Below are 6100 nucleotides of genomic sequence, written 5' to 3'. Positions count from 1 at the left end.
CAAACATCCTCTGCCGGCCTAATCCCCCTAACTGCCTCTGCCTGATCACCCCTACCACTCTGCTTGCCTGTCAGATTACCCCTAACCACCTCTGCCTGCCTGCCTGATCACCCCTAACAACTAGCCTGCCTGCCTGATCGCCCCTAACGGCCTCTGCCTGCCTGATCATCCCTACCCACTAGCCTACCTGCTGGATTGGCCCTAACCAATTTGCCTGCCTTATCACTCCTAACTGCCTCTGCCTGCCTGATCACCCCTAACCTCCTCTGCCTGCCTGATCATCCCTAAACACTCTGCCTGCCTGACCACCCCTAACCACTCTGCCTGCGTGATCCCCCTAACCACCTCTGTTTGCCTGATCACGCCTAAGCACTCTGCCTTCCTAACCACCCCTGACCACTCTGCATGCCTGATTCCCCTAACTGCCACTCACTGCCTTATATACCCTAAGCACTCTGCCTGCCTGATTGCCCCTAACTGCCTCTGCCTGCCTGATAACCCCTAACCACTAAGCCTGTCTCCCTGATAACCCCTAATCGCCTCTGCCTGCCTGATCGCCCCTAACCTTTCGACTGCCTGCCTGATCAGCACTAACCACTCTGCTGGCCTGCCTGAACACTCCTAACCACCTCTGCATGCCTGCTTCATCACCCCTAACCAACTCTGAATGCCTGCATGATAACCCCTAACCACTCTGCCAGCCTAATCACCCCTAAGCACTCTGCTCCATGCCCCCTCTAACCACCTCTACCTGCCTTATCGCCCCTATGTACTCGGCCTCCCTGATTGCCCCTAACCACACTGCCTGCCTGATCACCCCAAAGCAATCTGCCTGCCTGATTGTCCCTAACCAACTCTGCCTGTCTGATCACCCCAAAGCAATCTGCCTGCCTGATTGTCCCTAACCAACTCTGCCTGTCTGATTGCCCCTAAACGCCTCTGCCTGCCTGATCGCCCCTAAGTACTCTGCCTGCCTGACTGCCCATAACCACCACTGCCTGCCTTCCTGATAACCCCAAGGAACTCTGCCTGCCTGATCGCCCATAACTGCTTTGCCTGCCGGATCACCCCAACCACTATGCCTGCCTGGCTGATCACACCAAACTGCCTCTGCTTGCCTGATCACCCCTAACCACTCTGCCTGCCTGATTGCCCCTAAGTACTCTGCCTGCCTGACTGCCCATAACCACCACTGCCTGCCTTCCTGATAACCCCAAGGAACTCTGCCTGCCTGATCGCCCATAACTGCTTTGCCTGCCGGATCACCCCAACCACTATGCCTGCCTGGCTGATCACACCAAACTGCCTCTGCTTGCCTGATCACCCCTAACCACCTCTGCCTGCCTGATTGCCCCTAAGTACTCTGCCTGCCTGATGACCCCTAACCGCCTCTGCCTGACTGATACTCCAACCACCTCTGCCTGCTTGATCCCCCTAACCATCTCTACCTGCCTGATCACCCCTAACCGCCTTTACTGCATGATCACCACTAACAGCCTCTGCCTGTCTTATTGCCCCTAACCACTCTGCCTGCCTGATCACCCTTAACCGCCTCTTCCTGCCTTATCCCCTTAACCACCTCTGCATGCCTGATCACCCCTACGCACTCTGGCTTCATGACCACCCCTAACCACTCTGCTTGCCTGATCCCCCTAACCGCCTCTCACTGCCTTATCTACCCTAACCACTCTGCCTGCCTCCCTGATCACCCCTAATTGCCTCTGCCTGCATGATCGCCCATAACCTCTCACCTACCTGGTGATCAGCACTAACCACTCTGTGGGACTGCCTGAACGCCCCTAACGACCTCTGCATGCCTGCCTGATTACCCCTAACCACCTCTGCATGCCTGCCTGATTACTCCTAACCACCTCTGAATGCCTACATGATCAGCCCTAACCACTCTGCATGCCTGTTCACCCCTAAGCACTCTACCTGCTGACAACCCCTAACCAGTCTGCTTGTCTGATCCCCTAATCGCCTCTTGCTGCCTTATCTACCCTAAGCACTACCTACTTGATTGCTCCTAACTGCCTCTGTTGCCTGATAACCCCTAACCACTACGCCTGACTGCCTGATCACCTCTAACCACTCTACGGGCCTGCCTGAACACCCCTAACCACTCTGCCTGCCTGAGTAGCCATAACCACCTCTGCCTACCTGCCTAATCAACCAAAACTGCCTGTGCCTGCTTGGACACCCTAACCGCTCTGCCTGCCTGATTGGCCATAACCACCTCTGCCTACCTGCCTGATCACCCCTAATTACCTCTGCCTGCCTGATCGCCCCTAACCACCTCTGCCTGCCTAATCACCACTAAGCAATCTGTCTGCCTGATTGCCCCTAAGTACTCTGCTTGCCTGATTGCCCCTAACAACTCTGCCTACCAGATCCCCCTAACCTCCTCTGCCTGCCTTATTGCCCCAACCACTCTGCCTGCCTGATCGCACTAACCATTTTGCTGGGTTGCATGAATGCCCCTAACCAACTCTGCATGCCTGCCTGATCAGCCCTAACCACTCTGCCTGCCTGATCACTCCTAAGCACTCTGCTGCCTACCCCCTCTAACCACCTCTCACTGCCTTATTGCCCCTAAGTACTCTGCCTCCCTGATCGCCCCTAACACTCTACCTGCATGATTACCCCTAAGCAATCTGCCTGCCTGATCACCCCTAACCACCTCTGCCAGCCTTATAGCCCTAACAGCCTCTGTCTACCTTATCACCCCCAAGTACTCTGCCTGCCTGATTGCCCATAACCACCTCTGACTACCTGATCACCACTAAGCAATCTGTCTGCCTGATCGCCCCTAACCGCACTGCCTGCCTGATCACTGCAACCACTATGCCTGCCTTCCTGATCACCACTAACAGCCTCTACCTGCCTGATCGCCCCTAACCACCTCTGCCTGTCTGAATGCCCCTGAACGCCTCTGACTGCCTGATCACCCCTTAGTACTCTGCCTGCCTGATCACCCATAACCACCTCTGCCTGCCTACCTGATCACCCCTAAATACCTCTGCCTGCCTGATCACCCCTAAATACCTCTGCCTGCCTGATCACCCCTACCACTCTGCCTGCCTGATCGCCCCTAACCACCTCTGCCTGCCTGATTTCCCCTAAGTACTCTACCAGTCTGGTTGCCCCTAAATGTCTCTGCCTGCCTTATGGCCCCTAAGGACTCTGCCTGCCAGATCCTCCAACCGCCTCTGCCTGCTTGATCCCCCTAACCATCTCTACCTGCCTGATCACCGCTAACCGCATCTTCCTGCCTGATTCCCTTAACCACCTCTGCATGCCTGATCACCCCAAAGCACTCTGCCTTCCTGACCACCCCTAACCACTCTGCCTGTCTGATCCCCCTAACCGCCTCTCACTGCCTTATCTACCCTAAGCGCTCTGCCTGCCCGATTGCCCCTAACCACCTCTGTATGCCTGTCTGATCAACCCTAACCACATCTGGATGCCTGCATGATCAGCCCTAACCACTCTGCCTGCCTGATCACCCCTAAGCAATCTACCTGCCTGATTGCCCCTATCAGCTTCTGCATGCCTGTTCACCCGGAAGCACTCTGCCTGCTTGACCACCCCTAACCAGTCTGCTTGCCTGATCCCCTAACTGCCTCTTGCTGCCTTCTCTTCCCTCAGCACTCTACCTGCTTGATTGCTCCTAACTGCACCTGTCTGCCTGATAACCCCTAACCACTATGCCTGACTGCCTGATCACCCCTAACTACTCTACTGGCCTGCCTGATCACCCCTAACCACTCTGCCTGCCTGATTGGCCCTAACCACCTCTGCCTGCCAGCCTGATCACCCAAAACTGCCTCTGCTTGCTTTGTCACTGTAACCGCTCTGCCTGCCTGATCACCCCAACCACTATGCCTGCCTGCCTGATCACCACTAACTGCCTCTGCCTGCCTGATCGCATCTAACCACTTGCCTGCCTGCCTGCCTGCCTGATCACTCAAACACCTCTGCCTGCCTGATCACCCCTAACCGCTTCAACCTGCTTGATCTCACTAACCCCCTCTGCCTGCCTGATCACTCCTAACTACCTTTCCCTGCCTGATCAATCCTTAGCACTCTGCCTGCCTGATCCCCCATAACCGCCTCTCACTGTCTTATCTACCCTAAGCACTCTGGCTGCCTGATTGCCCCTAACTGCCTCTGTCTGCCTGCCTGATCAGCACTAACAACTCTGCTGGCCTGCCTGAACGCCAACCACCTCTGCATGCCTGCCTAATCACCCAAAACTGCCTCTGCCTGCTTTGTCACCCTAACCGCTCTGCCTGCCTGATCACCCCAACCACTATGCCTGCCTGCCTGATCACCCCTAACCACTCTGTCTGCCTGATCGCCCCTAACCACTCTGCCTGCCTAATCACCCCTAAGCACTCTGCTGCCTGCCCCCTCTAACCACCTCTCCCTGCCTTATCGCCCCTAAGTATTCTGCCTCCCAGATTGCCCCAAACCACTCTGCCTGCCTGATTACCCCTAAGCAATCTACCTGCCTGATCGCTCCTAACTGCCTCTACCTGCCTGATTGCCCCTAAGTACTCTGCTGCCTGACTGCCCCTAACTGCCTCTGCCTAACTGATCGCTCCTATCGACTCCCTGCCTGATCGCACCTAACCTCCTCTGCCTGCCTGACTGCCCCTAAGTACTCTGCCTGCCTGATCACCCCTAACCACACCTTGCCTGCCTGATCACCCATTAGCACTCTGACTGCAAGATCCCCCAATCACCTCTACCTGCTTGATCCCCCTAACCATCTCTGCCTGCCTGATCACCCCTAACCGCCTCTAACTGTATGATCACCACTAAGCAATCTACCTGCCTGATCGCCCCTTAGCACTCTGCCTGCCCGATCCCCTTAACTGTCTCTGCCTGCCTGATCGCTCCTAACTGCCTCTGACTGCCTGATCACCCCTAAGCAATCTACCTGCCTGATTGCCCCCATCCATTTCTGCTTGCCTGATCCCCCTAACCGCCCCTGCCTGCCTGATCACCCCTAAGCACTCTGTCTGCCTGATCCCCTAACCGCCTCTGCCTGCCTAATTGCCCCTAACTGCCTCTGTCTGCCTGGTCGCCCCTAACTGCTCGCCTTCCTGCGTGATCATCCCAAGCTTTCTGCTGCCTGCCTGCCTGCCTGCCTGATTAGCCCTAACCACTGGTCTGCCTTCCGACCTGATCACCCAAAACCACTGGCCTGGCTGCCTGCCTGATCACCACTAACCACTCTGCCTTCCTGATTGCCCCTAACCATTTGCCTGCCTGCCTGATCACCCCTAACTGCCTCTGCCTGCCTGATCCCCCTAACGGCTTCTGCCTGCCTGATTGCACCTTAGTACTCTGTCTGCCTGATTGCCCCTAACCACCTCTGCCTGCTTGATTCCCCTAACAACCTCTGCCTGCCTGATCACACCTAACTGCCTCTGACTGCCTGATCACCCCTAAGCAATTTATCTGCCTGATCACCCCTATCCACTTCTGCCTGCCTGACTGCCCCTAACTACTCTGCCTGCCTGATCACTCCTAACCACTATGCCTGGCTGCCTGATCACCCCTAATTGCCTCTGTCTGCCTGATCGCACCTAACCACTCAGCCTGCCTGATCACCCCTAACCACTCTGCCTGCTTGCTTGATCACCCCCAACCACTCTGCCTTCCTGCCTTATCACCCCTAAGCAGTCTGCTGGACTGCCTGATTGCCCCTAACCACTTGCCGCCTGCCTGATCACCCATAAACACCCTTGCCTGCCTAATCCCCCTAACCACATCTGCCTGCCTGATCCCCCTAATCCCCTCTGCCTACCTGATCATCTCTAACCACCTCTGCCTGCCTGATCACCCCTAACTGCTCACTTGCCTGCCTGATAGCCCCTAACCGCTTGCTGGTAGGCAGCTGGCTGGGGTGAGGGGCCATGGTCGTTCTGGTCTCTGGTCGTTCTGGTCATTTCACTGTTTCAGTCGCTGGCCTTTTAATATATAGGATTATAAGATTATTTAAAAATAATATATATATAAACTATATGTTATATTACATGAGCCAGTTAGAAGTATTAATATTGACTATTAGTAATGAAAACTACGACTA

Source organism: Myotis myotis, unplaced genomic scaffold (assembly GCF_014108235.1).
Source record: "Myotis myotis isolate mMyoMyo1 unplaced genomic scaffold, mMyoMyo1.p scaffold_m19_p_4, whole genome shotgun sequence".
In the NCBI taxonomy this organism is placed as follows: Eukaryota; Metazoa; Chordata; class Mammalia; order Chiroptera; family Vespertilionidae; genus Myotis; species Myotis myotis.
The sequence above is the reverse complement of the archived record's forward strand: the minus strand, read 5'-3'. Positions refer to the sequence as shown.